A 12,115-nucleotide genomic window follows, 5' to 3' on the forward strand; every position below is an offset into this window, starting at 1 on the left:
TTGTCCCATCAGAGGAAGCCCCATCAGAGGAATCCCCATCAGAGCTTGTCCCATCAGAGCTTCTCCCATCAGAGGAAGCCCCATCAGAGGTTGTCCCATCAGAGCTTGTCCCATCAGAGGAAGCCCCATCAGAGCTTGTCCCATCAGAGGAAGCCCCATCAGAGGTTGCCCCATTAAAGGATGTCACATCAGTACTGCAAGGACAAAGCCTCTAAGAGGAAACTCATTATTTCACACCTTCTTCCTCTCCCTTAACTTACTCTCTCCAGGCCATCAAAATCTAAACTTGACCTTTAATTGCAGCAAGCACCTCCCCTGCTGCAGCTAGTCAGTCAGAGGTCTTTGTTCTCATCTCTGTGTGTCCCATCTCCACTCTCCATCACTGTCTAGCTCAAGGCCCCATCACCTCGCTCCAGGATGATTTTTCCAGCCTCCTATTTGGTCTCTGAGGCCCCAGTTTCTCCAATCTGCTCTCCTTCTACTGCCAGAGCTATGATTAGTGATCGATACAGCTGTATGTCTTTCATGTCCCAAATGCTTGGGACTGTGCTATAAATTCAGTAAGGATAATGATGATAATAGTGATTTAAATGGCTAACACTGACCACTTAGCACACAAGCTGGACAGATGCCGAGTGTCAAGTGTGTTTTGCGGAATAGTCCGTTTGCTCCTCATTATAACCCTATGATGGATGTGCCGTAATTATTCTCATTTTACATATATAGAATGCAAGGATCGGGACGGTCAATCTGCCCAAGATCACAGACACAGGAGGTAGAAGAGCTAGGATTTTCACCTAGACTGCTTATGAAATATTAGCAGGTGAAATGACATCATGTCTGGGATTTGCCTTAAAATACTCCAGAAAAATAATGGAGGAGGGGAGGCACCAGAGGAAACAAATCGGCCAAATGTTTATCACTGTGGAGGCTCCCTTGATGGTACACGGCTGGTGGGGGTGGGAGGTGGGTCAGTATTTGCTACTTTTGAATGTGTTTGGGATTTCCCAAAAAGGTTATAAAATATGAACTTTGACTTTGTTCCCCCAAACAATAACTATAACAACAATTTCAGCACCCAAATGGTCAACTGTATACGTTGGATACTGATGTTATAAATGAGGGGTTTGGGCTCCTTAGAAGCTTGGTGCTGGAGAAGGTCAAGGTCTTACCCCATTTCCCCAGATAGAATAATGTATCCTTTTCAGCAAGTCACCCAGCTTTGCAAGGGTAATAAATTCCAATATTGAACGCCTACCACAGGCCAGGCAGCATTCAGGGAGATGATCGCACACGGCCCCTTCCCCAGACAAGCCCTCAGGCCGCCGAGGTAGGGACACCGTCCATGCACTCCGTCCAGGAGAGCGTGGGAAGAGCTGTATTCTAGGTACGAATCAGGAGGTGTGCAAGCCCAGGGGCAGGAAATGACTCAGTTTAGAGAAAAATGGCATTTGCTCAGGGCTTTTAGGGGTGGGAGGCCTTTTCCAGGAAGAGAAAATGCATGTACAGAGTCCTGAAAGGGGAAGGATGACTCACACAGGGACCTGAGAGTTAGTGAGGGGACACTGTGCTGAGCTGTGCCAGCTGGGGGCTGGAGGTGGGGCTTGGAGACATCTTCACTTGGACCTGGTCGGAGGTGTGTCTTGAGAAGATGGCCTGAGAGGGATGCCGGCAGGTGGGGCAGGGGACGAGGAGAAATGGGAATTAGGGGGGCTGTGAGGTGGAACTGACAAATTTGATGGTGGGATATCTCAGTAGGCTGCCCATCCCACCTGGCCTTTGAGATCATTTCAGGCTGTTTGAAAGCCATGTGATTCCCCAAAGGGGAGAAAGATCCTCTAAAAAGATCTATGTTTTGAAAGATTCTCCATCAAGCAGAGAGGAGATCTGAGGTAATTTGTTATATCTTCGTCCATTTTAATTAGCATTGCGAACAGGTGACTTTGCTAGGTCTGGAACCTCCCTTCTGTCGGCGTCTGTGTGATTCTAAAGTCAAGTTCTTAATTATCTCTGCCCGTTTGCCAAGGCACAGAGGGGCATGGGGGCTAACCTTTTCCTTCCTGCATCTTCGCTTGTCTGTCAGCTGAGTTTTTCCCTCTAAGCACCAAGGAGTATCTATTAGCCTTGAGGTTGTGTTGCCACGGCGACGAGATGGAAAAACACACAGGCTCATTACACAGGGTAAAAAATTCAACGGTTGAGGGAGGTTTTGTCTTCCAGCCACTTTCCTTTCCTGCTCAGGGGCCCACTGCCTCAGCTGATAGGGCCACACGTCGGGGACAGGGTGGACGGGCCACTCCGGTTCACAGGGTGGTCACACTGATCCCCGAGGAACAGCTTTTGCACAACAGTCAGACCCCTCTGGAGTCATAGGGGAGGGTGGATCTGGGAAGGTCCCCATAGCAGACAAAGAGTTTGGTAGAAGTTGGAGAGGTGGGTGGCAATTCACCCGCACTAATACAAAACTGAAGTCACATCCACACCACGCAGTGTAGGGAATGCTTGCACTCTCTACACGGTCTTTAAAACACCTTGTAATGTCTTTAAAATGCTCTGACCTAGCAATTCCACTTTTGAGAATATATCCTAAGGAAATAATGCTACATTTGGAATAACAAGAGAAAAAGCTTTATATCCAAAATGTTCATTGCAGCTACAACAATAAAAATAAAAAATAATCTAGATGTCCAGGAGCAGGGGAACAGTTGAGTAAACCCTGATCTACTCATTTGTTGGAATACTATGTGACCATGAGAGTTAAAAATGCTGAAAGAGTCTATCAGAGGGGAAAAGAAAGCAGTCTGAAAAATTTTTTACTATGTGATTATAACTTCTAAAAAATGTCAAACCCCCGAACAAAAGAAAATCAAAACAAACCCCCAAATGCACAAAAAGAAAATTTTGTGGGAAAAAACCCCACAAAATATATTCAAGGGTTATTGTTGGGTGATGGGATATAGATGGTTTTTTCTGCCTTTATTCTTTTTTCTTTGAAGGGATATATTTTTAAATGTCTCCATTGAATATGACATTTTTACTATTGGAAAAAAATTTAATGGTTTTAGTGCTTTTCTTCTTTTTAATTTATTTTTTATTGAAGTATAGTAGATTTACCACATTGTGTTAGTTTCCAGTGTACAGCAGTGATTCAGTTATATATGTATATATGTACGTATATATATACTTTTTCATATTCTTTTCCATTATGGTTTATTACAGGGTATTGAATATAGTTCCCTGTGCTATACTGTAGGTCCTTGCTGTTTATCTGTTTTATATATAGTAGGGTGTATCTGTTAATCCCAAACTTCTAATTTATCCCTCCCCTGCCACGCCCTTGGCAACCACAAGTCTGTTCTCTACGTCTGTGATTCTGTTTCTGTTTCATAGATAAGTTCATTTGTGTCATATTTTAGATTCCACATATAAGGGATATCATACGGTATTTCTCTTTCTGACTTACTTTACTTAGTATGATAATCTCTAGGTCCATCCATGTTGCTGTATATGTATGTATACACCACATCTTCTTTATCCATTCATCTGTCAATGGACAACTGAATTGTTTCCGTGACTTGGCTATTGTATATAGTGCTGCAGTGAACATTGGGGTGCATGTATCTTTTCTAATTATAGTTTTGTCCAGATATATTCCTAGGGGTGGGATTGCTGGATCATTTGATAACCCTATTTTCAGTTTTTTAAGGAACCTCCATACTGTTCTCCATAGTGGATGCAGCAATTTGCATTCCCACCAGCAGTGTAGGAGGGTTCCCTTTTCTCCACACCCTCTCCAGCATTTGTTACTTGTAGACTTCTTAATGATGGCCATTCTGACTGGTGTGAGGTCACTGTAGTTTTGATTTGCACCTCTCTAATATTAGTGATGTTGAGCATCTTTTCATCTGCCTATTGGCCATCTGTATGTGGAAGAAAATAATTTTTAAAAAAGTTCCACAGTCTCGAATCAGCCATGTTTCCAAGTGAATGAGTCAATAGTCTCACCAATACAGGTCCCAGAAGCCACTTATTACACTATTTTTTGGACTCTTCTATCATCAAAGATAGAAGAGTTCTGGGCACTGCAGGAACTGCAAAACCAAATGATACAGCATCTTGGCCCCCATGGATGTGACAGACTAGGTCTGCTCGCCTCTGGATGTTCCGTAATTGAGCGCTCTGAACAGACCTTGACTCAGCCCAGAGCATCTGTAGGAAACACAGCAGACAGGCCTCTGTACGACGTGGAGTCTATAATTAGGCTCATCAGTTGTCATTGCTTGGGATTCCACGCAGGTTTTAAAGAAATTATCACATGGATGAAGAAAGCTTGGGAGAGCGTTCAGTTTATCACTGCATGTGTGCAGGTGGGATTATGAGAAACCTGCCCCCATGGAGGACCCATCTGCCTGCGTTGTTTTCCCCTCCTGCAGTTCATCAGTCTGCAGTCTTGGCACAAAGAGGAGGTAGGTATGCATGCCTCTCAGCCATCCACAGCTATTTAAGAAACTGGAATAGATCTAAATAATAATGTGGATGAAACAGCTATTTGAGCTCTGATTACTGCAGGCAATATAATAGTAACAGATAGTAATGATTATAATGGTTACGTCTATTGAGTACTAACGACATGCCAGCAGTAACCCGCTAACTGGTTTCCAGGCATCATCTCCCTTAATCTTCACATCAACTTTGTACATGGTGGGTTATTATTTCTACTTTACAGAGGATGAAATTGAGAATCCTAGAACTTAATATGCTCAAGGTGACACAGCTAAAAATATTAGAAGAGCTAGGATATAAAGATGGAAACCAGGAGACTTAAAATCTGTTCTGTCATGACCATTTAGACGTTTAGTGCTTCTAACAAGTCTGAGAACGAGGCATCATTGCAATTTTTAAGGATGAGAAAACTGAAGCTAAGAGAGGTTGAGTAGCTTTCCCAGCATCATACAGCAAGAAGGCAGCATAGCTGGGATTCGAACCCAGCGCGTGTCCATGTGTCTCTAGAGCCTGCTTCCTTCCCAACTGTGACAGCACAGTGGACCTGTCTCCTAAGCATGACAAAGAATGTTAGGCGAATATTTCATTTCTAACACTTAACATTGGACCCCATACGGAGCAGATTCTTAAAAAGATAAAAGGATGAGTACATGACATATAAATGCTGAGAAACTGTAAGCAAGACAAGGTGCCTCCGTCCATCCCAAACAAAACAGTCAACCAATAATCAATCATCCTGGAATCACTACTGAAGGACTGTGTCCATCAGTGTGTCCATCCACACCTAGGACTGCAGAGGTAAAAAGAAATACTTCATGCCCTGAGTGATTGGTTTTGCTCTTCCAGAAGCTCGGTGCTGCTGCATGGGGCTGCCTTGCTGGGGGTGTCTCTGAATGTCACATGGGAGGCAGTCGCCAGGAGAAAGTGCAGTGGGAGCTATTGTGGGGAGATGAAGGGAGTGCCCTTGTGATCCCAAGAAGATGGTCCCCAGCCCTGCCTGGGGAGCATTAAGATTTAGTTCCGATGCCTGGAGGCTAAGCTATTCCTTCTCAGGATGGGAACTGAACGGATTTCTCTAGGATTCCAGTAGAATAAACAGAGCTTCCAGAGTGACACAGCTCCCTAGTGCCTTATAGCGGGGTTTTCAACCTTGGCACTAGTAACATTCTGGGCCGGATGATTCTTTGTTGCGTGGGCCTGTCCTGTGTATTGTGGGACGTTTAGTACCATTCCAGCCCTCTGCTCACTAGATGCCAGTAGTGTCCTCCCAGTTGTGAGGACCCAAAACGCCTCCAGACACTGCCAGCAGTCCCCGGAGGACAAAATCTCACCCAGCTGAGAACCACTGCCTTAGAGGTAGGCATTAGAAACAGAAGACTGGAGGAGAGCCTGTAAGTCATCCTGGGGCCCCCTTAACTTGATCCTCCTAAGCTAGGAGGGTCACTAATTGGAGAAGGGGAGAAAGAGGGCTGTGGATGCAAGACTTCTGTTCCCCCAAAGAATTATCCCCCGCTTCAAAGATGTCACAGGTCACTGCTGCCATTGCCACTCTGACCTGTAGAGGGCGCTGATGTCTGTCCTTCACTGTCTGGCCCAAGCGTGACGATGTAATTTTTACTTAATTATTGAACGAGTTGAGAATTGGTTATAACACGTAAATAAGACTTAACGTAAGGCTCGGACATAATCTGCTCCAGTATTTACTCATCCTTCATGACTTCCTCTCTTAGTTTCATGGTAACCCTGCAGTGGTAGAGAGTGAAGTACACCAAGCAGGAAATTAGCAGTGAGAGGTGAAGTGACTTGCCTAAGGTCACACAGCTAATAAGTGACAAAGTTTGCGTTAAAATCCAAGTGTTTTTTTTGACTTGAGAAGGAGGCTTGTTCCACTGTTCTTGGAAGATTGAAGTCACGTGGAGGCTTCACATCCAGGCAGGATGACATAATGACATATAAGCCACTATGTACACCACCTCCTCCTGGCCTTAGGAGCTCACTGTAGGGGAGCAGAGAGGGCCAAATAGATAAACACACATGCAGAACAGCGGGGGTATATTGGGGGGATGAAGCGTGCACTGCTGGCACCCCAAGAAGATGGTCCATGACTCTGCGTGGAGAGTGTGAGGTTTATTTACAACTCCCAGGGGCTACACCACTCCTCCTCTGGATGGAAATCCAAGAACTCTCTCTAGTACTGCAGTACAATGAATAGATCCTGGGGTAGCTTTGTCAGTGGTAATCGTGGAGCCTCTGCCCCAAAAGGCCCAGCCTTTATGAGGTCAGTGGCATCCTCTGCTGCCCTCCTGCCCTGTACCTTGACACAGAAGATTAATTCTGAATTCAGTGTGTCTGGGATTGTGTGGGGCCCTGGGGCAGAGCTAGTTTAATGGAGACATAGTGGGCACTGGAGCTCCAATCCCAGTCTCATCACTTCCAAGTTGGGTGACCTTCCACAGGTCACTCAACCTCTCAGAGCCTCAGTTTCCTCATCTGTAAAGTGGCCTAAGTGCCCACCTCATGGAGTGGTTGTGAGGATAAAATGAGACAATGTGGTAGAGCCACCAGCACAAAGCCAGGCGTATAGCAGGAATTCAATAAAGAAGAGGTTCCCTTTCTCCTCTTTGCCCTACTGAAGCAGGATGTTCAATGTCATGGCCAACAGGGAGATGACTGGGACTTTCTGAGGACTGAATGAGGACCTTATGAAAGACGTGGTGGAGAAAATGTTTTTGTTTCTTTCTTTTTTTTTTTTTTCCCTTGATTCCTACATGGATAGGCTTGGGGCAGAAGTTGTGTATCAAGAGAGTTAAGATGAGATGGGCTAGATGGACAGAGTTTCAAGAGGCAGAAGAAAGGGAGCCACACACCTTGTGCTGGGGGATGATGCACTGGCGGGGGGGGGGGGGGGGGAGGGGGGAGGGGCGGGGGGCGGTGCCTGCTCCCATGATGAGGGAGTGTGCCCGTGCTGAGAACTGGGTTCAGATCCCAACTCCATCACTCAGCAGCTGTATGACCTTGGGTGTATCCTGTAACCTTTCTGCTCCAAAGTTGCTTATCTGCAAAATGGTGATAATTGTTATCAGCAACTATAGCCTTGGGGGCTTGCATGAGCTGGCATGAGAAACTGCCTGATCTGGTGCCTTGCACATAATCCACAAGCAGCTGTAAGAGGGGGCTGAATCCAGTGTGTGCTGGAGCCAGCCCCTGCTGGTCCAGGAAACCTGACTGTGTGCATTTCTTCCCCAGTCTCAGTTCACTGATGGCATGTTGTTGCTTGAAATCAGCCACGGTGGGAATACTGCACATTTTCCCAGTCCCTAAACTTGCAATGACTTAGCATCTTCCTTCAGAAGACTATAGTTCTATCGCACATCTTTGGGCACGTTTTCTTAGGTAATTGTCAGCTCTCTTTACACCTCCAGCTTAACAGCCTCTTTGGAATCCTCACCTGGTAGGGGCTTCGACTTGTCTCTTCAATTTGTGTAAATCTAGAGACCCAACTCTCCTGGTCCAAGAGGTCTTTCTCCAGATCTCTGGACTTGGCTCCTTCCCTTTGCTGTTGGCTTTTACCTGAAGGTAGGGGGCAGGTACGAGGTGGCAGAAAGAGCTGCTTGTGCAGTGATTTGGGAAGATTCAGGCTCCTCTTACTGGACTTTGCAATCCTGGGCAAATCATGAAGCCCCTCTGAGCCTCGGTTTCTTCAGCTCTAACATGGGCTATATGTCGCTCCAGAGGTATAGAGGGAATTTGGCTACAGAAGTACAAGTGTTCTTTAACCTTAAGTCTCAGTATATTACGATAACCAGGAAGGTCCAGAGCTTGGAAGCGCCCACTGTACCCACTAGATCTTTCCCGCAGCAGGCCAGGGAGTTTGTAAGACAAGCCATCAGTGCTCTGATCTCCCCACAACCTTATCGCATCTCCCACTTTCTCCCTGCCTGCTTTCCCCTCGCCCAGGCATATGTCACTGAGCCTTGGAGGAGGAAGTCAGGAGGGGTCAGAAAGAGAGAGGGAGGCAGGCTGCTCTGGAGAAGGAGATGATACTCAGCTTTAGACAGTGCCAGGCACTCTGGACACATCACCACATCACAAGTCTCAACAGCACTGCAAACAGGTATTTCTTCACTTTAACTTTACAACCAGTATTGATTTTACTGAGCAATTCTGTCTCCAGCAATAATGGCAGGAGACACGATCCAGTAAGTCCAACCCTCTTTCCCATGCTTCTTACTTACCTTTCTTTTTTAAAAAAAAGTCATTTATTTTAATTTTATTTATTTTTAAATTGGAGTAGAGTTGATTTACAATGTGTTAGTTTCAGGTGTACAGCACAGTGATTCACTTATTTACACACACACACACACACACACACACACACTGTTTTTCAGATTCTCTTCCCTTATCAGTTATTAGAAAATTTTGTGTGTAGTTCCCTGTGCTATATAGTAGGTCCTTGCTGTTTCTCTATTTTATATATAGTAGAGTGTATATATTAATCCCAAACTCCTAATTTATCCCTCCCTGCACTCTGTTCCTCTTTGGTAACCATAAATCTGTTTTCTGTGTCTGTGGGTCTATTTCTGTTTTGTAAATAAGTTCATTTGTATCATTTCCCACTTCCCTTTCTGATCCTCATTCTCTCCCTCTCCCTCTCTCTCTCTCTCAGATTTGGGGTAAGGGTAAAGTTTTATCTTAAACATTATTGAAAGGACAGTGGAGGAAGGACTGGGTACAAGGTTCCTTCTGATTGGAAAGTGTTAAAAAAAAAATTCCTGATGTCCCGAAGAGGTGGCTTTCCCTTGATTTCCCAAACAGTTGTAATTCTATAGAATATCAGTTCTGTTACCTGCACAGCCAATTTATTTCATTATCTGTAATAGGCAGTGATGACATTTCTTAATAACATTCCATAAAAATCTCAGTTATCACTTTAGAATTACATCGGGTTAGATGAAGAGACATGTCCCACAACCAAAAAGAAATTTCACTCGTTGAATGAAACTTTGATTACTTTTTCAGAGGTGCCCTACCCTCTGTGAATCAGTTGGCTGGTTTCAACTGAAAGTAAGAACCAAGTGAAATAAACTACATTCGGTGAGGCGGAAGTAAGAGAGAAAAAACATTTGCCTGAAGAGATATTCCGTGGGACCATAAGGGAACAGAGCCTCTTGATGCATTTTTCTCTCACTCAGAAATGAAAACTAGATCGGAGTCACTTTTGGAGGTAGCGTAAGAGGCGGGTCGTTAGGCTGCCATGAAACTGTTCCCCAGCCTGTGAGTTTTTCCATCAGACCTGGAGACCCGCCTCTTACTCATCCTTGCGCCTCCATCGTCTGATGCAGGACCTGCCATGATTGGTACCTCCTGCTTGGCTTTGAAACTCTAAGGTACCACACAATCAAGTACTTTTCATATTACAGTTGAACCCAACCTGCCTCCGTCTGTCGGCTCCGCTGGAATCCCTAATTTTTCATGGTGGTTACTGTTTAGTGTTTTGGTTTTCAAAAGACGGTTCCACATACCACTGCATTCATTTCCTCTTGCTGCTTCTTAGGCCAACGACCCCAGACTTAGTGGCTAAAACCAATACAGATGTATCATCTTACAGTTCTGGAGGTCGGAAGTCCAAACTGGCTTTCACCGCGCTAAAGTCAGGTGTCAGCAGGGCTGTCTTCCTTCTGGATGCTCTCGGGGAGAATCTCTTTCTTTGGCTTCCACCCGCACTCCTTGACTCGAGGCCCCTCCTCCATCTTCAAAGCCAGCGGCACCTTCAAGTCTCCGTGACTCTCACCCTCCTGCTTCCTGTTCCAGGGACCCTTGTGATCACATTGGGCGGCCTGGATGAGTCGGGAAAATCTCCCCAGTTCAAGACCTTTAACTTAGTCACCTCTGTAAAGTCCCTTTTGTCATATAAAATAACATATTCACAGGTTTCAGGGATTAGGGCGTGGACGTGTTTGGCCGCCATTATTCTGTCTACGACAACCACTATTCATCTGGTTTTCAGGCCAAAAATCTAGGAGTTTTTCTTGATTCTCTTCTCCTTCTCTTTACCTCCAACCTACCAGAAAGTCTGGTGGATTCTACTCTTACTCCCCTTTTCTCAGAACCATCTATTCTGCACAAAGGAGCCAGAAGGATTTTTCAAAACAAGAAAATCAGACCATGTCGGTCCATCGCTCAAAGGACCCCAGTGGCTCCCTTCCTATCGGAGGTGGAAAACTCCCAGGTTCCTGTGGTGCCTTCCACCCCAGACCGTGCTGCTGCTCTGACCTCCTTTACTCCTCCTTCCCTGTCTTAGTCTTTCTGGGCTGTGATAACCAAAATACCAGAGACTGGGTGGCTTATAAACTTCAGAAATTCGTTTCTCACAGTTCTGGAGGCTGGAAGGTCCAAGATCATGGTGCTGGCAGGTTCAGTGTCTGGTGGGGGCCTGCTTCCTGGTTTAGAGACACTTTTTCATGTGCCCTCACATGGTAGAAGGGACAACGGATCTTTTTTTGACCACACCATGCAGCATGTGAGATCTTACTTCCCCAACCAGGGATTGAACCTGTGCCCCCCTGCGGTGGAAGCGTGGAATCCTAACCACTGGACCACCAGGGAATTCCCAAGGGAGCTTTTTTTTTTTTTAATTTATTTATTTATTTTTGGCTGCGTTGGGTCTTTGTTGCTGCACACAGGCTTTCTGTAGTTGCGGCGAGCGGGGGCTACTCTTTGTTGCGGTGCGCAGGCTTCTCATTGCGGTGCGCAGGCTTCTCATCGCAGTGGCTTCTCGTTGTGGAGCACGGGCTCTAGGCGCGTGGGCTTCAGTAGTTGTGGCGTGCAGGCTCAGTAGTTGTGGCTCACAGTCTCAGTAGTTGTGGCACACGGGCTTAGTTGTTCCGCGGAATGTGGGATCTTCCTGGACCAGGGCTCGAACATGTGTCCCCTGCATTGGCAGGCAGATTCTTAACCATTGAACCACGAGGGAAGTCCCCCAAGGGAGCTTTTTAGGGTTCCTTTTATATGGGCTCAATTTTGAGGACCTAATCACCTCCTAAGGCCATCATGACCTAATCACCTCCTAAGGCCATCACCTTGGGAGTTAGGTTTCAACATATGAATTCTAGGGGGACACAAACATTCAGACCACAGTGCTTGCTCTCTACACCAGCCATGTTTGCCTTATTGCTGTTTTTTCAAATGTGCCCAGGCTATTCCCACCTCAGGGCCTTTGCACTTGCTGTTTCTTCTTCCTCCAGCTCTGCATAAGACTGCTTTCTCTCTTCCTCAGATAGGTGTTTAATAAATATTTGAATGAATGAGTGGATATCTAATTTAATCAGTCCTCACAACAGCCCTGTAAGATACAGTTTTTAGATATGGGTTTGATTCTGGCTTTGTCATTTATGAGCTGAAGAACCTTGGGCAAGTTACTCCACCATTCTGAGCTACAGTTTCACCAGTAAAAGAGGAACTAAGATATACTTCAAATTTACTGTAAGTTCAAATGAGACAGAGCAATGAAACCGCAGGATGTAATACTTGAAGTATTCTATCACACAAATTTCCTTTTCTTCTCTTGGCCACTGAAATTACCAAGAACTTAGGGGCTTGAGGTTGGGACACT

The 12,115-nt window shown here is 45.5% G+C and overlaps 1 protein-coding gene and 1 long non-coding RNA gene across 3 annotated transcripts in view; one reads left to right on the forward strand and one right to left on the reverse strand.

Moving 5' to 3' along the window:
* The window catches only part of LOC307178707, a 369,464-nt gene that overhangs the window by 83,565 nt on the left and 273,784 nt on the right, over positions 1-12,115 (forward strand). For both annotated transcript variants that reach the window (XR_013825265.1, XR_013825266.1), the window contains exon 3: positions 4,297-4,466. This is a non-coding gene — a long non-coding RNA (uncharacterized lncRNA). The remainder of the gene's footprint in view (positions 1-4,296; positions 4,467-12,115) is intronic.
* The window catches only part of VAT1L (vesicle amine transport 1 like), a gene marked incomplete at its 3' end in the record, with an annotated part of 143,702 nt that overhangs the window by 15,690 nt on the left and 115,897 nt on the right, over positions 1-12,115 (reverse strand). The gene's annotated exons all lie outside the window — the stretch shown is intronic.

The sequence above is a fragment of the Stenella coeruleoalba genome, assembly GCF_951394435.1.
Source record: "Stenella coeruleoalba genome assembly, chromosome: 20".
Lineage (NCBI taxonomy): Eukaryota > Metazoa > Chordata > Mammalia > Artiodactyla > Delphinidae > Stenella > Stenella coeruleoalba.